The 24173-nt window shown below is 35.9% G+C and overlaps 1 protein-coding gene across 1 annotated transcript in view; it reads right to left on the reverse strand.

The window, feature by feature from the left end:
* The window catches only part of ptpn4a (protein tyrosine phosphatase non-receptor type 4a), an 89357-nt gene extending 65968 nt beyond the window's left edge, over positions 1-23389 (reverse strand). Inside the window, exon 1 of the mRNA XM_068223323.1 lies at positions 23020-23389. The gene's annotated coding sequence lies outside the window, so the exon portion shown is untranslated. The remainder of the gene's footprint in view (positions 1-23019) is intronic.
* Between the last annotated feature and the right edge of the window lie 784 nt (positions 23390-24173).

Genomic DNA, 24173 nt, shown 5'->3' on the forward strand with positions numbered 1-24173 from the left:
AAATGAAGCACTCAGTCAAGTTGACATTATTTTGTAAATTGATTTCTAAATAAAATTTATATAAAAAACTCGATTAATGTAACCATTTAGCAGAAAACAGCACCCATAAAGGCAGTCAGACAGTGTAATACAGAGAGTGCACCAACGTGCATCAAATGATCAATAATTAAAAGGGGAAAAAGAAAAAAATAGAATAAATATATACATTTTAATGTTAGACCCACATCTGATGCTTGTATTTGCACTAGCTCCACTTTCACACCTTCACACATTGGCTAAATTAGGCTTTACAGTCTCCGTGTTCAGTCCTTCCACTTTTCAGCTGAGGGAACTAAACCAACCTTGTGACATCAGACACAGTGACATTCCAAGATGGTGGCACCCTAAGTCTAAAAGCTATAGTAAAACATGCTGTTTTCTGCTAAATGGTTACATTAATCGAGTTTGTTTAATATATTTTCAATAGCCAATTATTTGGTAAACAAAGCAAGTCTATCATATAATATATCTAATAAAAGACAGAAAATTCACACACATTTACAGAGGTAAATAAAAAGACTTAACAATAGGCTAAGAATCTGCAGATTTCTGTGTGTGCAGATTCTGTGTGGGCCTACTGATAACAGAGTTTCCATTTAAGACAATGCATGTCTTAAGTTTACAAAAACTACCCTCAACAAACACCTAGGCGTGCAAATAACGCTTATTTTAATAATCGATTAATCTGTTGATTTTTTTTTTCAAATAATTGATGAATCGGATTAAAAAAAAAATCAAGATACATGCTAGACACATGAAATGTGAAATGATTCCACAGTTTTATTAATCATGCTAAATCAACAAAAGCAATTAAATATTTGGTTTAAAACGCAATGTTATGGGGATTTCCTGGGTTCATTTGTGGATATATGGAGTTTTCACGAGATTGCCCACAGGCCCACAGATGTGCATGGCAATTAGGGCTGCTTGATTATAGAAATAAATCACAATCATGATTATTTTGGTCATAAATTGTAATCAAAATGATTCAAAACGAGATACACTTGAAGTCAAAATGATTGGCCCTCCTTTGAATTTTTTTAAAATAAATATTTGCCAAAGGATTTTTTTTGCAGTATTTCCTATAATATTTTTTCACCTAGAGAAAGGCTTATTTGTTTTATTTTGGCTAAAATAAAAGCAGGTTTAAATATTTTTTAAAGGATTTTCTGTAGATTGTTTTACAATGACTTGCCTAATTACCCTGATTTGCCTAATTAACCTAGTTAAGCCTTTAAACATCACTTTAGGCTATATACTAGTATCTTGAAGAATATCTAGTCAAATATGATGCACTGTCCTCATGGCAAAGATAAAAGAAGTTATCAGTTATTAGAAATGAGTTATTAAATCTATTATGTTTAGAAATGTGCTGAAACTTCTTTCCATTGAACAGAAATTGGGGGCTAATAATTCATGAGGGCTAATAACTCTGACCTCAACTGTATATATAGTTGTTTTCCTCCCTGTAAATAAGGAAAGTAAAATTAATACAATAGAATAAAAATATGAAACAAACTGTGCTTTAAGCATCTTCAATGTAAGAAAAAACTTTAACTATAGCTACAAAAGTCCTTCAGTCAAGAGCTGTGAGTGGTTTTGTCCTTTAGTTGTTTGATTAACAATGATAAAGACAGTCGAAAGCAAGAACAGTTTCACTTTAAGAGCAGTCGTTTCTGATTTATGGTTTCTCTTTCACATGTCTTTTGATTCTCAACTTGTTTATTACAAATATGAGGGTTATTATGAAAAATCTCTAAACACCGCATTGACACAAATTTTCATGCATTTGACCATTAATGCGCTCACATTAAGACGACTTTAATAGCGTGTGCTCTGCTTGTCTCTGACGCTCTGTCAAGCTTTTAAAAACATGAATGAGTCGAATATACATCAATGAATGATGCGCATCCTTTTCTGCAAAAATTACATTACAGTACATGCTTTTAGTCATTTTCACACAAACTGAGCTTTGCTGAGCAACAAATGTGTACAACTGGAAAGGGGGCGGCAAATTATGCAATAATCGTTATATCTCTATTGATGTGTTTTCATAATTTTTAGAAGGCAAAATTGAAATCGAAACTAAATTTTGATTAATTGCACAGCCCTAATGGCAATACCAGCTTTGTTTAATTGTGTTTGCCTTTTTAATTCAATTCATCACCCAGCATTAATTTAGGATCAAATTACAGCCACAAATCTTTTCATTTTGTAAGTTTCCACTTTTGCATCCGGCCTCTCCACAAAACAAAACCACTCACCAGGAATACAGAGCTACTTGAACACAAAGGCTGACTACCACAGCAATCAATATCCTGTAAACAAATCTACCTCACTTCATTAGAGGGAAGAATGTCTCCCCTGGGCTGGAGACTGTAGAAGAGGCTTGAGCACTTTACTAAAGGAGACTACAGCGGAGAACTTGGCCAGCTCAACTGAAATGTTCTGTATTCATTATACATCCCTAGATGAGGAACGTCCAGATCAATAGACGCTGTGTGCTCTACATGGTCAACTTAAGTCTTGAGCTCTTTCGCAGGGATCTATTGTGTTTTGGAAATCCCCTTCTCACATCTCCTTTACATCTTATTTAAGATGCAGATGACTCAGGAGACTCACATGTTCCTCTGTCTATTAGCCCGAAGCCTCACTACTGATGAAACTGTGATGAATCAAAGAGGCATAAAATAGATTAGTTCACTATATTAACGCCATTGCATAAACCATGTCAGATTAAGCAAGAAGTCGTCAGATGCTACTGTATTTGGGGAAAAAAAAGAAATCTGGAGCTTTGAGAGACTCTAATAAAGCAATGAGAACATCAACATTTATTTGTTACTAACCATTGTCGACCATAGGAAAAAAAGACTATAGAAGCCAATGGTCAGCAGTTTCCAACGTTCCTTAAAATATATACATTTTTAGGCAAAAGCAGAAGTGAAGGGATGAGTAAATGATGACAAAACTTTTTGGTTTAACTATCCTTATTATATCACAGTGTTTCCTCTAGGGATGTCCCGATACAACATTTTAACTTTCTATACAATACCGATATTGCAGCCTTTAGTATGAACCAATACCGATGCAAATCCGATATCAGCACAAATCAAGAATACTTTACTTTTACCTATTTTATTGAGTGGAATGTATGAACGACAAGATCAAACTGAGAACAAAAGTCAGGAACATAAGAATATATATATATATATATATATATATATATATATATATATATATATATATATATATATATATATATATATATATATATATATATATATAAAATTAAAGAATAAATATTAAGACCCTGAAAAATATCTTAATTGAATAAACAAAAACATACTTTTTTAAAGTGGAAAATACTAGGGTTGGGCATATAAGCTATAATGCTGATCCGATACGCATCTCGATACAAAGAATATGATCCGATATATTAGCGATACATTTGTGACATTGCGATGCAACACGATACGATTCACACCCATATCACGATACAATGCGATAATTCAGCACTAACTAATTAGATCAAGTTTATGTGATTATGTGAAAGAGGATGCTGTGCTGTGTCTTTTCTCTCAGAGCCAGAGTGTCAGTTTACAGTAGAGGGCCATTTTAGAACCTATAGCACATATTATTTAAGTATTTTCAAGATAAACAGAATATATAGGTGCAATATATATTAAAATATATATATTTGCACTCTTTCAACATAAAGGTTTAGCATTGCACAACAAGAATTGTGATTTAACTTTTCAACTATGAAAACAAGTTTTACAAAGATATATTTTGCCACTGAATATTCAAAACTTAAGGTCGTGAACTAGCAGTGTTATGCTGCTTTGAAACATCACTGTCACTGTAAACAACAGGCTAATAAAAATATAACAAACCAGCAATCTTCTTGCTGTGAGGTGGTCAAACTATCCACTGTGCCACCGTGACACCCATTATTTTTATCATTATTATTATTAATATTATTATTATTATAATTAAATAAAAATTTACAGGAGGAGGTGTTTAAAACCGCCTAGGGCGGCAGTATAGAGAGGGCGGCGTCCGCAACACCCAGTTATATCCGCGCATAGGGTGGCAGAATAGAGGTCCGCGACACCCACGCGTCCTCAGTTATATCCGCGCATAGGGCGGAAGAATAGAGGTCCGCGACACCCGCGCGTCCTCAGTTATATCCGCGCATAGGGCAGAAGAATAGAGGTCCGCGACACCCATGCGTCCTCAGTTATATGCGCACATAGGGCGGCAGAATACAGGTCCGCGACACGTCACTTCATTTTCATAACCGGTCACTTTCGTTTTCACATTGGGGTTGAGGGCGGCGTGATCGTCCTCTGCCTAGAGCAGCAGTTCAGCTTGCTCCGGCCCTGCAGATGAACAATGCAATAACATCCGTTATTGGCATAGAGCGCACAAAACTTTTGCGCATGGAAAAAAAAAAACTTGCAATGCTTTTCTCACCACTTTTGGAGCTGGTAGCTACAGTTGAAGCAGTGCAGGAAGCCGGGGATGCAGAAACATTGGAAGATGCTTTCACAACAACACCGTCGCGCCGCTTCAAGTGAGAAATCAGATTAGTCGTACTGCCTGTGTATTTTATAGATGCGCAGCACATTTTGCAAATTGCATCTGTCCTGTCAAGTCGTCCATCCTTAAATCCATAATGTTGCCATACTTTAGATTTAGAACTCAGTGGGGAACAAAATGTTTGTTTTGCTTCTCGCGCTTTCTGAGGGCGCACCACTAGCTTCATCCGCACACCTGATACACTGAGTTGTAGTGTAAGTGTACACATCTGCAAATCCGTTGCTAAGGCTTACTTTATGTAGGTCGATTAAATTATGCACCAAAAACAGGTTGACAACACTTGTTAATAAATAAAAAATACATTCTATATTAAAAATATATGTAATGTAATGTAAAATGTAATGTGTATTTATATAGCGCATTTATTGTGTATGGCCATACACCCAAAGCGCTTCACAATCATGAGGGGGGTCTCTCCACACTACCACCAGTGTGCAGCATCCACTTGGATGATGCGACGGCAGCCACAGGACAACGGCGCCAATGCGCTCACCACACACCAGCTATAGGTGGAGTGGAGAGACAGTGATCGAGCCAATTCGGTGGAAGGGGATGATTGGGAGGCCATGATCGTAAGGGCCGATAGAGGGACTTTGGCCAGGACACCGGGGTTACACCCCTGCTCTTTCACGAGAAGTGCCATGGGATTTTTAATGACCGCAGAGAGTCAGGACCTCGGTTTAACGTCTCATCCGAAAGACGGCGCTCACTGACAGTATAGTGTCCCCTTCACTTTTACTGGGGCATTAGGACTCACACAGACCACGGGTTGAGCGCCCCCTGCTGGCCTCACTAACACCACTTCCAACAGCAACCTAGTGTTCCCTAGTGGTCTCCCATCCAGGTACTTACCAGGCTCAGCCCTGCTTAGCTTCAGTGAGTAACCGGTCTTGGGCTGCAGGGTGATATGGCTGTGGCAGCAAAAATTAAAAATATTAAACTTATATTAAAAATATAAGTTGTATCTCGGAAAAACCGATGCATCTCGCAAAAACCGATGCATCTCGATTTGCTTCCAAAATTTCATTCATCCTCTGCTGCTCAACCGATGCACTCGCATTGTGCACGCGCATGACCGCGTATCGATACATATCGATTAATCTTCCCATCCCTAGAAAATACTAATTAAAGGTCACTTCAGTTTTTTTTTTACTATTAGCAAATGGTAGAAACTGCTGAGAGCAGAAACATAAGGAAAAAAAAAAATTGATAATTGATCAACTGCTAAAGGTTGAGTGTCCAAAGTTTCAATTTCAAGCACAGCTTCTTGATGAATTTTTGATCCAGTTTCGAGTTTCTGCCCGAAAGTAACACCCTTCTTTCTTTTAAACTGTAATGGCCCTCAGCAACAAAATGATTTCTTATTCTTATTTAACAGACAATTAAGACAACAAAAATGTTTAGCATTTAACACCTTTTACATGTCAGCTTTAGAAACCGAAAGCAGAATCCGGGACATGTTCGGCGATTTAGAAATCCTGGCTGAATGCATTTTTTAAGTCCCAAAAAGAGGACATGTCTGGGGAAAAAGAGGATGTATTGTCACCCTAAATAATGAGCTGGATCAGTCTATTTAGTAAAAGGCTTTTCTTTTCCGCGTGTCTTCGCACTCTTCTCAAAGCTACTACCAAAGTCAGAACAGACCCAGCAGAGCATCCGAGTCTGTGGAGTTTTTCACGCACACAGAACCGGGCCGCTAAGGTAAAGTCTTATGTGTGGGAAGCACTGGTGTTGAATTGAGTATCCCACTGGATGAACAACGACATGCCATGACTGAATCGTAACTTAAACGTTTTAAATGAGGCTCTCACGATGTGCGCTACGTCACCATTTGGTGCCTTGCGTTGCTTAGCAGCATATACAAAACAATTTAAAGATCGCTTGACGTGAAGTAAATAAACCAGAGATGTGCCGTTGATGACAGCGTCAGCGTGTGCAACCGTCACAATAGATTTCTATCATAATACACCATAACTTAGTGTGACGAGCATGTTAATTATTAAAGGGACTTTGCTAGCAAGCAGTGTTGTGATCATGTGAGCTTTGCATGCTGGCTCTGGACGCTGCTGCATAGAATAACTGTAACGGAGTTAAGAGCGCATCATACTGCTTATATTGGAGATTTTTAACGCAGTCTGATATAGTTTTTTGGACTGATATCGGACCTATTTCAGATATCAATATCAGATCGGGACATCCCTAGTTTCCTCTAGGATTTTTTCCAGCTGTGGTGGCAGGCCTTTTACACAGATCTACCAACTAACTATGGTGTTATTTCAATGGCAAATAGTGTGAGCGCAGTATTACAAGTCGAGATCGCATTATGTTATACGAACATGGAAATCTCTTTACTTGCGAGACAATTTCCTCTGTTCATGCACAAAACTTATTGCAAGCCCTCATATATACGCTGCTCAAGCGCAGATTTTGCGTGCTCTCAAATAAACGCTGCTGAAGTGCGATTTAGTGCGTTTATGTAACAAGTATGTCTAAAACATTTATTAGATTTGCTAGAAATATTTATGAACGTCTCCAATAGACCTATAGAGTGGCATTAATGCGTCCTGATGTAAAGTGAAATAAACTCCAGCAAGATAAAGTGATTGTATGCAGAAGAATAAAGGATAATTATGGAATCTTTCAACATTTCTAATGTAATTGTAATTAAAAGTGATAGATGTTTTTTTTTATGTTTAATACTGCAGTAAGTATATAAAATACCGTATATTGTATATCACCAAGATGGTGATTTATAGGCCATCAATCATTTAAAATGAAGTATAAACAAACATGATGTGGCTGAAGTTGTGAACTGAACAGCTGATTCAATCTTGCCAACATCATTATCAGATGACAATGGATGTAGTCACCATGCTTTCATTTTATTTCACATTTATTTTGTTAAAAAGAAATCATTCAGCAAAATACACTTGTTACTATACAGCCAATAGAGCGGCACTATTAATTAAAATGAAACTAAGACCACATTGCAGCAAAAGCTGCAATTCTCATGCACATCTTGTCAGGGAGGACCCAGCTCTGTGAGCAGTAGTAAATCTCGCATGACAAAAATACAAATAAACCACAAAAAAAAAAAAGAAAAAAGCATGGCCAATAAATTAAACAGCACAAAAGATTTAACTGATTTCATTGATTCCCCATGACTAATAAACACAAATATGGAATGATCTCTCACATTTATATATTATTTTAAATACGGGACTAAAGTTTAAGATGAGTTTGGAGTAAAAAAAAATAATTATAAATAGTTGTTTTTTTTAGTAATCATAGATGCAAACAGCTGTCAATATTGCAGAATTATTCTCTTTGACTTCCGATTTGCATCAATGAAACCATCCACCATCTTTTGAGTCTGTATCATAATTGCTGTTATCTGAAACCAGGCGCTGAAGATTTACTGCCAAGTTGGTTTTACTGCCAAAATGCAAATTAGAAATGGCCTTCGATTTGTCTTTGCCAGTATGAATAGAGTGTGCTTTTAGATTCTGTGTTTGCAGAGCATTGCACTTCAAAATGTTGGCTTATTTTGCTAAATAACATAACTTTTGTCAATCACCCCGTTGCCTTCTTTACACCAAGTCAAAATGCCCTCTAGCTGATAGGGTTTTAAAAAATCCCAAGTCTTTATTTTAAACAAATGATAATCAAATGAATATCAATAAAGTGCTTTTAAGGATTTTAAACAGTCCCAATGCAATTCTAAAAGCCCTACTAAAGTGACTGAGTTACACACTGCCATGAGTATGTGGATGCAGAAATGGTTACTCCTATATTAGAAAGTGTTAAATGAGGCCAGCACATCGAGATCAGTCAACAAGTCAACCTCTGTTCAGAACTGAAACAGCAGGAGGACGACCACAATTATGCACAGACATCATTCAGAAATACTACTAGCAAAAGGACTCCCTCGGTCTAAAGTTAGAGAAGTTTAAGGTTACAGTAGCACTGGAAAACAAACACACACACACTTTCTTGAACAGACACCGCGACAATGCATTTATATAGTTATACCACCGCCACATTAAACAGAACTGCAAAAAGACAGAAAAGGAAAATACTGCAAGCTTAGAATAGTTTACATAAGCTAATAAGGGATAAAACATTTGCTAAATTTGACTTTGTTAGTTTGCTTAAATTCCATTTTGGGAGAACAAACACAGACCTTTCTTCCACAGTGAATGGCCAATGGCAGCCCACATAAACAGCGCAATGTGCTGCGAGTGTGTTTTCTGACATGCGGGGAGGGGATTTGGGCGTTCCTCCTGATTCAGGTGAGCACACACACACACTTCAGTCTAGGAGTGTGTAACCAGATCTTACAAGCAGCATGCAGACAAGTCTCTGATAGAGCTTGACATTTTTGCAGCCTCTGGCTACATTTGGCACAGCAACCACAAAAGCAATGACTGGAGGATGTAAAAAAGGAAAAGGAGAGATTTTTCCAACCACTCTGCTTTTAAAAACTGTTTGCGTGTGGAATTAGGAATTTGAAGAACTCGGGAAATTTAACTTAAACTAGTTAAGGTATTAAGACTAGTACAGTGTTTCCCAACCCTGTTCCTGAAGGTACACCAACAGTGCACATTTTCAACCTCTTCCTGTTCAAACACACCTAAATCTAATCATCAGAACATTGGAAGAGACTCCAAAACCTGAAATGAATAGGTCAGATAAGGGAGACATCCAAAATATCTACCGTTGGTGTGCCTCCATAGGAACAGGAGTGGGAAACACTGAACTAGTACAAGAAACAATAGCAGAGCTCGAAATTGCGACCATTTTGGTCGCATATGCGCCCGAAAATTAATCTATGCGACCTCATAATATATTTTGGCGCATTAGTGCGACTGCAGATAATGGTTGTAGTGCGACCTGTTTTGATTTTTTGTAAAAAGGTGCTGAATCGCTCTTCCCTGCCGCTGTCAATCACTCAAGGTATTCCGCTGTCAGATGACAGGGAAGGAGCTTTTATGACCACGGGAAATGCAAACGGCAGAAGAGTAAAAACTTAAAGCACACAGGTTTGCAAACCCCACCTAAAATTGAGGTGCAGATGAGAGCGATCATGACACGTCACGTGGTGAATAATGATCCACCAGCTGAGATCAATCGAGTACGCGCTTCATGGAGAAGGCGCCCGAATCTCCATGCGTTGAATTCACTGCGTGTTCAGCGCAAATGTCCGCTAAAAGTCAAATCTAATACTGTACATATCATCGCCAAAGGAGCTCGCCTTTACTAAGTTTACACTGAAACTGCGTCTCATAACAAACAGTGGTATTCCGCCGGTGGTCATCGCAAGAATCTTGCGCTGCCTGCTCATAAATTGGGTCAGCTGACTCGCCAGCTTTTCCACTAACACAGGAAAATGAAGATCATCTCAGACTGAACATTTAAATTGACACAAACTGAAACCAAATCTTTTAAAGAGTGATAGAAGTGAGACTTTACTTTCTTTCTTTTGTCTATTCTTTTTTGAGGTGTATATTATTTTTATTTTTTATTTATTTACTGATGACTGCTTTGGAGCTTTCATTATTGAATTGAATGATTTAATATAATCTTTTGTTTGTTTTGTAGCAGAAATATTATTTATTAAATTGACATGCATATAAAAACAGCAGCACAAAATCAATATTTCTTACTGCAATGCTTCATTTTTGTTTGATGCAAACTATACAATTATTTTTCATAAAGTAACAGACTTTTTATAGCAGATAACCTACATTCATGCACATTCAAGGCAGTATCATAATGAGAAATGTAATTCATTTTTACTATTATTGTCATTTTCATCATCATTAATATTCTATAATTATTAGACAATCATTTTGGAATTATTGCACACAAATATCAATGTCTTCACAGAATTAGTTAGATAGTTGTTTCTGGTTTTTGTCAGTCCTATTGATGTTGTTTTAAAATACAATAAATCCCTTAAAAAGCAATTTGCAGCGGTGCTCAATCATTTTTGGTGGTTGCTCCTAAATTTTTTCTGGTGCACCTAAATTTATTTTGGTGCTCCTAAATATTTGAAGTTGGGAGCACCGGTGCTACTAAGTAAAAAAGTTAATTTCGAGCCCTGAATAGCTTAAAATGTTATTTATAGCAACAACAACAACAACAACAACAACAAAAACAACAACAACAACAACGATTTATGAAAAATTCAACTATCATGGTCAAGGCTCGAAATTGCAACAATTTTGGTTGATATGCTAGGTCTGTCACAATATCGACTTATTGAGTAATACTTGACGATGATCTTTTGGTGCTGTAATATATATTTACAAATTCACAATAGTAAGGCCATTTTACAGGACATTTACCTCACCACTGTCAAAGTTTATAATTGGACATTTACCTAATAGTATAATACCTAATAGACATTTAATAGTATATATATTAGGACATTAACCTTTTTAACATCTGAATACCCAAAAGAATGATGGCTATTTGCTTTATTATGCTGTTATATAATCGTTATATAATCAGTGGCAAAAATTATCTAAAAATTACAATAATAATTGTTTGTCGTAACAATTTCTGTGACAATATATCACACAACAAAAATTCCTTATGATAGGCCTAGCATATGAACCCAAAATTATTTATCTATGTGACACCAAAATATATTTGGGAGCATTTGTGCACGTGTATGTTGTCATGTGACCACTTTTCATTGCAAAAATGTTCACCGCATACGCATATTTAGGAGACATTCACGCAGAATGCACCTAAAAATGCTAAATACAGCACTCAGAAATAGTTTAAAACAGTTGACATGTCAACTTGCTGCAGTAAACAAAGCCTGCAATGCTTGCCCCGCCTTCAAGCTCTACTGATTAGCCCACTGCTCTTGAACTGGGTTAATATCAGCTGTTAATCACTCAGTCAATGCCTTTTTTTAGATGACAGGAAGCTACAGCCGCGAAAATGTAATGGTCTGGATACAAGAGAATGAAAATGACACTGACAGACTTTGTTTTAGAAACCACCTAAAGTTATGGTACATCTGATCAGTGATCATGTGGTGAATATTAATCTACCATGTACAATTTGAAGAGTTGATAAAAGACTTCCAGTGGGTTAAAGTCTGCTATGAAAATGACTAAAGCCATTCACTGTAAAGTCTAAGAGATGGAGTTTGCAGGCAGGGGTGCCAATGGGGGTGGGGGAGTTAAGACAATTCTAAAGGCCCATGCATTTGGGGGCCCATGACTGCAAACATGTGTAAATGCAGAGTAAATGTTAATTTGTGGGTGAACTATCCTATCTTAATAAAATGAATATCAGGTTTTCACACCTAAATTATTATTATTATTTTATTTGAACCATTGATTCATTTTCTCATCAACACGCACAATGCATTTATTTTCAAACATCAATGTGCATGATATATAATATAGTCTTTGTTTTGTAAGTGGTCTGCAAATATTCAAAGATCAAAATCGACAATAAATGGAGTTATTGTCTCTTCTAAGAACTGAGTCTGCAGAATGGCCTGCATGCATTACAGAAGACATGAGGACTCGGTTTAAACTGATACAGCAAAACCAAATGCACCATTACCGTTTATATTACAGTGTCTATTTCTGGGGAAGTCTTCAAAACTGAATTTTAGATATGCTAATCCTCTTTGTAAGCTTTTCATTTCTGTATATAACAGGAAACATCAACTGTTTTACCTCTTTAGGTGGATGTAAAGCTATAGGAGACCTCCAAAACAAAAATTAAAAACATGTGAAATAGCTGAACAGGAATTTTAAAAGTATAACTGTTAGTTACACCTTTTATTTAGTTTTTAGTATTTATATAAAATACAAAATGAAACATTAACCATATAAACAAAATATTACAAAAATAACCACCGCTTAAATTAATTGTTTAATGGTTCATGGTTTAATGTCAAAATTTCCATCTCCGTTTGTGTAGCAGCAACCAGGTACTTGTCAACTAATGTTCATCCAAGCAAGACTCTCATTCAGAACAGAATCTAATCTGATAATGTGGCCAAGCATGAAGCGTCTGTCCAGTGGGATTCAAGGTCAAGTATTTAATCTTTTTTTTATTTTCCAGTTTAACATGCAGAGACATTTATAAGTAAAGCCATTAGAGGACTCATTTCCTCACCAAAGGATAAACACTGTGGACTAAGTTTGTTTGAGTATCCCAATGCAGCAACATTGGAAAAAATATAAGAACCATCAAAAGATACACAGAACTGCAGAGCTGCTCCCTTAAAATTTACAAAGAGGCTTCCTAAGTAGTAAAGCTGCAAGAAATAAACTAGTTCAGTGGGTAAGTAAAAGCAGTTCTACTAAGCAACATGTGACAGCATCATTACATTGCCATGAGACTCCTCTGAATTCAGCAATTTTAACAACCGAGTTCATTAACTGCAAGTAGTGATCCCCTCCCCATCAAAAAAGAGAAATGTAATCACTCGAGTTCATAGACCTGTAATTAAAATTAGTTTCCACTCGTTCCAGATTTGTAAAACACCACATAAAACATACTATATGAAAAGGGGCCAATAAACAAATACTTAAAGAGTTGGTTAAAACCAAAATGCGAATCCTCATGTCATTCCAGACCCATATAATGTTTGTAGATCATTGGAACAGAAATTAAATTATTTTTAAATCAAATATACAGGAGGTCTGCCTTTCAGTTGAAAGACTTTTGCTAAAACTCTGATGCTTTGAAATGTTTATTAAAAGATTAAAAATACATCCACTTTGTAAGATTAATGCGACTGAACCAAAAAGGTTCACAAATATTTATGCACACACAGCATGCTGTCTTCCACGATAAACAGAGCAAAAATGTCTTTAGGTCAGAATGGAATGACATCAAGGTGAGTAAAAGATGACAGATTTTCTTTTAAAATTTTGGGATAAACTGACACTTAAAGTAACTTTAACATCTAATGTCTGGGGTTGAAACTTTCTGATGTACTTTACAATCAGTCTCCACCACAAAGGTCATAGTGAACTGAACTGCCATTTAACACTGAATTGATTAAATAATGCAGTTGAAACAGGGATGAAAGTAAATAATTGCACTGCAGATCAATTTAAGTCATGCATGTTCCTAAATTCTCTGCTTGAACTTCAAAGCTCTTCAGTAAAGGGCTACATGACTCCTAAAAAAAAAGGTATGGTAGGTAAAATTTGACACTGCGATATTTTCTTTTTCTTGATATATATTGTGAGTGACATGAATAAAACTTCACTAGATAGCTTGAATTGCATAATTTGGAAATAAATCATTTATTTCGATTCATTGGGGTGATTTTGTAAGGGTGTGAATCATGTATTAAAACTGCAAGCTAAAATAACTGCAATAGAGCAAAAAAAGCTTAATTAACAGTGCCTTATGGTTTGTTTTCTGTAGAGTACAACAGTATTGTACATACATGAAAAAATGAATATAATGTAAAATAACACTATAGTCTTCATTATATTAATTCAGTAAAATTATGCTTTAAACTCTCTTGAAATGCCTTTAAACACATGTAAACTATAAAGTTTCATTCCTATGGTCATACATTGCAATGACCAAACAAATCTCATGTAGTCCCAACTGTTGTGCTGATCAAATATATTCCCAACCCAATATCTGCATATCCTGCGATGTGACCATTGCAGACATTATGACATTGATGCTGAAATGATATATTGTGGTGAAGGACTCAAAACTAAGATGAGGCTAATAGTGTTCCTGAATGTGAAATGCTCAACAATACTGGAGATCTAGTTTAGTTGTTACAGGAGTATTCCTTTAGGGTTAGGGCTAAAATCTGGAGGACCGTGGACCATTAGGAGTAGGGGGTTTGGGCACCTCCCTGTGTTATTAGTGTAGTGTAGTGTAGTGTAGTGTAGTATAGTGTAGTATAGTATAATAAAGTATAATGTAGTATTAGTATTAGTATAGAAAAATAATAATCAATAGCAACAAAATCCCCATTTGGAAATTAGAACATAAGCACAATTTATTGCAACCTCATTAAAGAAGTTACAACAACTCACAATGCAATAAAACACCAAAATATAAGTGAACAGCAACACCCTGGCAACCACCTAGCAATGGGTTTCTTCAAATTTAAAAGAATAAAGCAGAAAAGGCTAAATATATGCATCCTGTATGCTGGAATTTTCCCAAACAACTCTTCCCCTTTCTGTCGAAACACAAGAACTTTGCTCATGAATACTTAAAACATCTCATTGTCTCTTTGAGATGTCATGAGCTGTACATTAAAAATGAAGGGGAAAAAAAAGGACGTCTATTTTTGTCTGAGGGAGTTTAGATGCAGACAGGAAGAGGAGCCAATAAAACGTAGAGGGAATCTCCAGTTTTAACAGACAGAGACATTATAATCTAGGCATATGACGGTAACTGTTTTCAAGGTATACGATGGTTTGAAAAAGTCAAGGTTTTAAAACAGTCTACATTTTCTTCTATACTGTTCCTATGGTATATCTTAGATTTTTTATTTACATTTGTTACATTTGTTTTAAGTTTTTTAGGACAATAGTATCTTCAGCAAAAAAAAGATCTCCAAAGATGCCAGACACCAGAATTATTTAATTTGAATTATTTAGCCTGACATATTTACTGTTACAAAGCATTTTAAATATTTCTCAAAATTAAGTATATTGTGTTCGAAGGGAGGAATTTTTTTTTGTTTGTTTTTTATCTAGACATTTAAAAAGAACATATTTTAGAGCAGTAATCCCAATACCGTGAAACTGTAATATTGTCATCCATGGTTATCATGCCTAAAGAATCTTACACCAGCCCGTGCCTATTCTAATCACACTAATAATAATTATATTCAATTCAATTCATATTTATTTCTATAGAGCTTTTTACAATGCAGATTGTGTCAAAGCAGATTAACAGATGAAGGTCTAGTAAATTGAAACTGCTTCAGTTCAGTTCAGTTGAGAGTAATGCAAGTATTATATATCATTGCTGAAAGCCTGAACACTGAAGAACAACTCCACTGATATGCAAGATATGTATTGCATATATTTCAAAATCACACCAATATTAATTATGTATTAATAATCTTTTATAATATTTTAAATCCTTTAAAGCAGGAGTGGACAAATTGTTTTTGTATGAAGGGTCAAAATACAAATATCATCAAGAGCTGTGGGCCGAAGATAAATATACAGTGTTTCCTCTAGGATTTTTTCCAGCTGTGGCGGCAGGTCTTTTACACAAATCTACTAACTACCTATGGTGTTATTTCAGTGACAAATGGAGAAATGTGGTGAGCGCAGTATTACAAGTCAGGATCACATTAATGTAACATTAATACAAGCATGCCAATCTCTGCTTGCGTGCCTATTTCCTCTGCTCGTGCACAAAACTTCTTGCATGACCTCAAGTGCAGATCTTCTTGTGCGCTCTCAAATAAACACTGCTGAAGTGCGATTTAGTGCATTTATGTGGTGAATAATACGTCTCCAACATTTATTAGATTTGCTAGGAATATTTCTGAATGTCTCCATTAGCCCTACAGAGCAGCATTAATTCATCCTGAAGTAAAGTGAAACGGCAATAAACTCCAGCAAGATAACGGTAAAGTTTTTGTATGCAGAATCACAGACCTTTATCTATAAATAATGTATAATTATGGAAACTGTGTTCATCTTAACTGAAAGCTATGTTGTGTTTGCTGGCCTCACGCATCGCTCACATGTCAGTAAGTCAGTCAGTCTGTCAGCACATCACCTTAAAGTGTTAAACAAATAGCGCACAGCCCTACAACGGTAACAGAAAAGTTTGCGCTGTTATAATTCACTTACCATTTAATGCGTTTTGGTGCGATTATAACCCGCTATTAAAAACAACAACGACAACAACAACGAATTAATGAATGTTTTGAATTAATAAGAAGCGGTAATGTAGCCGTGGCGGGATGAATTTTGATGTGGTGCCCCGCCATGGAAGAATAAATGTAGCGGAAACCATGATATACCAAACTATTTTACATTAAAGTTGCCATAACTTCCTAATTTATTTCATAATATTTAAAAATAAACAGAAAACATTACTTTAAATCATACTAACTAATGCAGTATAACTTTTTAAATGATAACTTTTTGCAATGAAAACATAAACAATCACATTTTTTAAAACAGTAAAGTTCAATGCAGAAAACACTTGTCAAGCAGAATCTGCCTTTGCTATGATTCCCTCACCAAAATCTCTGCACTGTCCTCCATCCATCAGGTGACAGTATGTACATTTTAAACTAAATTACAGCATTTCAATTAAAACATTTAATATTAGTTCGATTAATTGGGGTGAATCGAACTAATAAAAGATTACATTAAATGTAAATTAACAATCTCTAAACCATCCCCAATCAATCTCCCCCTCTTCTCAGGAGGGATGGCGGGCTAAATCAAAGGATACAATGGGCAAACTTTGGCCCGCGGGTCCTGGTTTGAGCATCTTATCTTTGAAGTCTAGTTCAAGTTGATGGTTCGTTGCAAATCTACATTATAGTTTCACAGGTTTCACACCGTTTTCAAAATCCATTTAAAAAATAATAGGCATATTTAATGGCAAAGCGGAATCATCAAACAGCCATCACTTTAGTCTTTAGTGTCATAAGGTTCTTCAGAAATCATTTTAATATGCGGATCGGATCCTAAGGAAATGTGTCATTGGTTTGTCATTTGTCTTGTTAGTCATTTTTATTAAAGCTGGGAATTTCTGGGTCTTTCAGGATTCTTTGATGAATAAAAAGTTCAATAGAAAAATATTTATTTGAAACCATTTTTTGTAACCTTTAGTTCCTTCATTGTAACTTAAAACGGCAGATACATCTGTGTGAAAAAATAAATAATTAGAAAATATAATACTTAAAAAAAAATGAACTTACCCAGGGAGTGTTAGTGGTGTCAAACTAAGATTTTATTTCCGTTCCACTGACCAGTGATGTAAATCTTCAAGTAAAAAGGAAGTTGGTGATAGCTTATCCCTTTAATTTCCCAGTACTTGCCACAAAAATGTGACACTCTCATTTCCTGCTGAGCGCGTGTTTGGTGTCAACAGAAGGAAGCGCCGCTGAGCTTTATAATTAACAAAACCTATGATGTGGTCATGGATTTACAAGAATAAGTTATTTTGTGAGGAAAAGTGGAAATTACTGAATGAATCCTCCCTCGTGAATGCAACACGTCTGCTAATAATACGACAGACGGAAGCCTCCACGCAGCTGTGATTTGCTTCTGTCAGTTCTGCTAGAACGCATGTGATGTGTGACTGCGGATCCGTTTCGCAGTGCCACATGAACAGTCACCGCAACAGTGCTGACAAAACACTCTCTATTCGTGATAGCGAGGCCAGCCATCCATCCATCTCCCACAATCTCAGACAGGAAGTTTTTATTGGAAAGAACAAGCAGAGAAAACCTGTCAAAACGAGCTTGTAGTTCTGCAGGCTTGTTTCTTTATGACTCAGATCTGAGATATATTTGACCTGGCAGCAGAAGGTGCAGTGGCCTGATGAACTGATGACCAATTCCTGACTGCCTGGTTTAAGCTGATGGGTGTTTCTGTGTTGAACAACAAAAGCTGTTTAGTCACAGCTTCAGTCACTTTGACCCTTGGTCCATTCAAAGCTCTCAATAATCTCACCTTAAGATTTGTACTAAGTAACTATACCAACCCAGATAATCATTTGCACAAGGTGATTATTAGCTAAATCGGAAACAACACTGATTCAAATATATCAAGAGAGTAGAATGAAAGAAAAAAAAAAAAGACTTCTGAGCACTTCCTTGCAAATGGTTGTTTTTAGAAACTAAGGGAAGTAATGAAGGTAGTAATTGTAAATTGTTAAAATAAGCTAGTTAATTGTTTCATTTGAATTATTTCACCTGACATGCTAACTGTAAAGAATTTTGGAAATAGTTTTTTTACCCCATTTAAAAAGAACATATTTTAGAGCAGTTATCATAATACTGTAAACCGTGATATTTTTATCCAAGGTTAGCATACCGTTAGCATTAGAATCTTATACCGGCCCATGCCTAGATATCAAAACCATAATGAAGCGAAAATGTTAAATAAAATAAAAAATCCATCATTTTTGTTCTATAGAGAGACCACTCTTATCCTTTCGATTAGCATTGGTTTTTTTGGGGTAGTGCAGTTTAATTCACATAATTTCTACAAAGCATGCTGTATACCATAAACTCGCATACATTTTTGGTCACATCTATTAATGTGTACCAAATGTGTATTTTCCACAATAAAACTATAAAAAAGGTGTTTACAGGTTGATATTTTTCTGATCCCACAACTCTGTGGTTAGTTGTTTTGGAAAATATAAAGAGATCAGTTTCTACCATTTTGAGGGAAGTAAACAAAAACAATGGTCCCAATGTACTTCCTGTTTTACATTTTTAATTTCTACACCTTCCAGAAAGAGTCCAGAAAGAGCCACATTTTGATAAATATCGTTATGATAGCAGTTTTACATCAAGTTATGACCGAATTGCCTCTTGTTACAGTTATGAAATAGTTTGAAAACAAGCAGGAAATGTTTATGGGCTAATGACATGACCACATTGAAATGGTCTATATAATGTGAACATACTTTCTCTGTGAGTTTATGTTTTAATCTTTTACACCAAATAAATGTCCCATCCATAACAAGGGATATCAAAATATCAAATTCATGTTTCCGCATAAATGCATTTTAATAATTTCATTGATGAGATGTATATTAGTTAAAATTAGTTTGCTTTTCTGTGTGTGTGGCTTGCTGTAAGTGTTTTAAATAATAAATGGGAATCCAATTTTGGCTTTTTTGTCACTGGTAAAAAATAAAAGCAATATAATATTATTCTGAGCAATGAATCTAGTCATTGCTGCATTCTAACTGTGGTTTTTTCATGGCAGCTTTACTAAATCTTCCTTCTGATGTCACTTTTCATACAGTATTGTCAAATATTGCATTATAATGGGTGTAATAAAATATTGTTCAAAATGCAAACACTAACACACTCAATTGTTGAAAAGTTACTATTTTTGTTTATTCATCAAATTTCTCAAACCTATAAAATGCCCATCTAGTTTTTCTTCAGTGCAGCTTGTATATAGAAACTTCTAAACAGAAGTCAACTGTTATCAATGAGTGTAAGAGATTTAAGGTCAATTCAAAAGAAATGGTTCTTTGTTAAACACTTAAGATTGAAATTTTTTTTTTTTTTACAATACCAATTACACAAACACACAGAGGAAACTCTCAGGTGGAAGTCAGTGAAGAATAATACAACAGGAAATCTACTTAAAACAAAATAATAGCTCAGTCTGAGGGAGTACATGGTGCCATGAAACATCTCCATAATGAGGTGCTTAACTTGGCCATGGGTTGTAGTCAGGAGGTCAGAAATTGCACCGCAATGTGCTCAGTCAGGCAATGTGGTGTGCCATACTGAGATGGGCAGGTGCTGCCAGTTCCAACTGTCTGAACACCTGCCTCCTGTTACCCCCTCTTCAAAGCCCCCCAATTCAGCTCAGCGTGGCCTTGGCTCAGGTGTACAGAAACGCCTGCCAGGGCCCCTCGCTGCAGCCCTCGCAGCCCTAACAGCTGACAGGCTGAAATCAACTCAACCTGCAGAAAACCCAATCAGCAGGACACGACTGCAAACTCAGATCTCAGAAAAATAGAATCACTATAAAGGGAAAGTTGACCCAAAAATGAAAATTTTGTAATTAAACCCTCACCCTGATGTCGTTAAAATCCCATAAGACTTTTGTTCATCTTTGCAACTTAAATGAATATATTTTAGATTAAATCTGAGAGTTCTCTAACCCCGATAGACAGCAATGCTTCCGAACAGGAACCAAAAACATTGTCAAAAGTTTCCATGTGAATTGAGTGGTTCAATATTAGTATGATTCATGATTACAGTAAAATCACCTGAAGTCATACTGGATGTTTTGAAAATGTTTTTGGTTCCTTTTCTTGACTTTAAACATTTTGGGACTTTTTTGTCTATACAGAGGATGAAAGAGCTCTCGGATTTCTAAAATTTATCTTAATTTGTGTTTTAAAACTGAAACAAATGTTATTAAATGTGGTCATTTATTCATTTTTTTTTCTTTGCATATGGCATCAGCAAAATTTTCTATCTAAGTAGAAATAATGCATTAAATTGAAATGATGTAATTAAATTGACTTTAAAATCCCAATAACACTGAAGACTGGAAGAGGGCTGCATGATATTGAAAAAATCTTGCATTACAATTTTTTTACTGCGATTTATATTGCGATATGAATACAATTTCAACAAATGATTTTGGAAGGTCATTCATTTAGATTGATCGGGATGATTTTGTAGGGGGGTGAATCATGTATAAGTCTATATATTATTATATATAAATTGGTATATTTATATTATTTATTACATACATATAATAAACAAACTACAGTCATAAATAAACACATAGAAGCAAAGATGAAGTGACAATGTGTGGTTTTCTGGGGAGTCTAACAGTATTCAGGTAAATTAATTGAATGATTAAATGTAAAATACCAAGTATTAGCTCTTCATCATTTAAATAAACCAATAAAAATAAGCTTTATTACTTATAAAACATAAAATTGTTTGTGCCTGAATGCTTTAAAATGCTCACACAATTACAGGAATCAATAAAAATGCATACAAATGACAAACTTTCAATATAATATGGTTCAAATCAAAAGTTTGATCCCCCCGTAATTTGCACCCTGTCTGTAAGTTAGATTTATTGTAAAATCTCTCATATACACTCCTCATGATCGTTTTTCATATCACTGAGGACACTCCAAAGACTTCCAATAGTTTTATTTCCAGTTAATTATATAGCTTACAGACACTAAATCTAGCCTAGCCCTAAAAATAACCATCACAAAAATACTAAGAGTATTTCTGCACTCTCGGGAGGACTTGTCTCCAGTCAATTTTCATGATATTTTATTTGGGCATGAGACGTTAACTGTTTTTTAAGGTACTGCCGTTTGTAAAGGTCAAGGTTTTAAAACCGCCAACATTTTCTGCCACCGTTCCTAATCACCTTTTTCTTTTGCGTACAAGTGGGCGCAGCCATTTGAATCTTTTTGGCATGAGATATCTGGTCTCATTCACTTCCGTTAATTTTTAGATGTTAAAAACAGCTCGCTGCGCTGCTTGATGTTGCAAACTGATATTTTCTTGTTATATTATTCTGCTTTGTCTGTGTATAGTCATGCAAACACTTGTTTGTAGAGCAAGTAGTTTGCTGTTTCCTGCCCTTTATTATTCCCAGTTATTTCTGAATCAGAAGCTCTAAAACAATAGCAAAAAAACAAGCGCACTTCCGCATTGAAGAATAAGGTCAATAGTACATGTAAGTTTTTTTTATTTATTTACATTTTTAAGGTTTTAGGACAACAGTATATCCAGCAGAAAATATATCCAATGATGGTGTTTTAAATTTTAAAGAAATCTGTGTTTTTGAAAACAATGCAGACAGCAGAAGTCAATGATTCATTTGAATTATTTAGCCTGACATGTTTACTGCTCCAAAATATTATAAATGTTTCTCAAAATAAAATATATTGTGTTTAAAGGGAGGAAGGGGGGGGTCACCTAAACATTTCAAACGAACATATTTTAGAGCAGTAACGTTAATCTCAATACCGTGAAACCCTGATATTTAGATCCAAGGTATTTATATACATGCCTAATTTCATTACAATTGATTTGGCCCTCACAAGCACAACTATCAACACACACACACACCCATCGCCTGCATGAAGAATTCTGAACAACTGGTTTTCACCTGCTCATGACGTTGCAATGATAGTCACATGTGACAACGTGATCAACCCTGTCAAAAACCGATGACATCACAGACATGTACACCATCAACGCAAATACAGTAACGTTACCTCTGTTTGACCACAAAACACGTCGTTGACTTCCAAACCACTAAATGTGTCCACCAGAGATCGACTTCAGAGTTTGCATCTTAACGGAAGACAGTCATCTCGAAATGAAAAGCGACCGCGTTTATCGCTCTTCAAAGCACTGTTGTGTTGGCTAAACCCACCACAAGCGTCAACAAAACACTTACTGTAATGTTTGAAGCTACAGAAAAAGCAGTTTCAACACAATCTTCAAGTATTAGATAAAAAAAGAAAGAAAAGCGAAGGTATGACTCTCCATGAAGTGATTCTTTTCCTGACTAAATTATTACTTGAAATGTGCGTTTAAGTAGATAAACACAGGAGAGGAGACAACATTTTGATAGTTACAGTAATTCCAAAGCCTCAGCAAAGTGGCATGTCCTTTCTTACCGTCATAAACAGCTCCAGGGGTGTCCAGTTTTCTCAGTGAATGTTATTTGTAAAGAAAGCCGAGGCAGAGGAGCGGAGAGCCGCTCAGAGCAGCAGCAGAAGCCTCATACTGACCCGCTCCAGCCCAACACACACTCACTCACTCACTCACTCACTCAACTCCACGGGCCTCCGCGTCCAATAATCCACATAAACTCGATCCCGGACAGACACACAGCGACGACACACTACAATCCGGTCAGCGGGCCACTATGGCGGCAGAAGGGATCTTGCGGGAGAATAAAAAAACGCATTTCCCTCTCCGGAGGTCGACTCATCTGATCGGTGACTTTTTTCAGCTGTGTCTCCGTTCGCGATGCAGTTACATTGTAGCCGGAGAAGCAGCAGCAGCAGTGCTGAGTGTTACATTGTAATATGGCGCGACGTCTCTCCATAGCACCACCAGCGGTCGGGGGTGGACTTACAAGCTGGACACGGGGCATTTACGTTGAAAGATCACATTGGAGGATAATCCTGGTGCGAGTGACCCCAATCCATTTTTTAAATGCATGTATGTAGTCAGGCTGCGAATTATACATTGACGATCGGGGGTTAAATACTTTGGTGATGTTTGTGCAATATGCTTCAGTGAACCAAATGTAAATGTTTAATTCAATTACATCTGATTATTTATGAATCATTCTTGTTGTTAAGATTTTAGTGTTTTGAGTGGTTCTCAATGATATTTGTGATATTAAACAAACGGTGACAGGTTTGCATTCTTGCACCAGTCAATGGATGATCATGACAGACTGCACTTAATGATTATTTTATCCCCATGCGAGCAAGTGTATAATAAAATACAAAATATGGTTCTAGTTTTACCATACTTAGGCTACACGTGGATAAAAAAACACCTATTTAGCAAAAAAGTGTTTTGTAAAAACTGTCTGAGCTGCAGATTTGCCAGTGTCAAACAACTGAATAAAGATTTCTGCCACCAGCATGCATCCACAATGGAATGAACCATTTTAGGGGTGTGATAAAATGGCTAAATTAATAAAATACTATATTATATATATATTATAGGCTATGTATATAAGTAATCTATTATTTAATTATTGATAATATTTAGTTTTTTTAGTCATGTTTTGTTTCTCAAAACAATTAGTACA

Source organism: Danio rerio, chromosome 9, assembly GCF_049306965.1.
Source record: "Danio rerio strain Tuebingen ecotype United States chromosome 9, GRCz12tu, whole genome shotgun sequence".
Classification (NCBI taxonomy): Eukaryota; Metazoa; Chordata; class Actinopteri; order Cypriniformes; family Danionidae; genus Danio; species Danio rerio.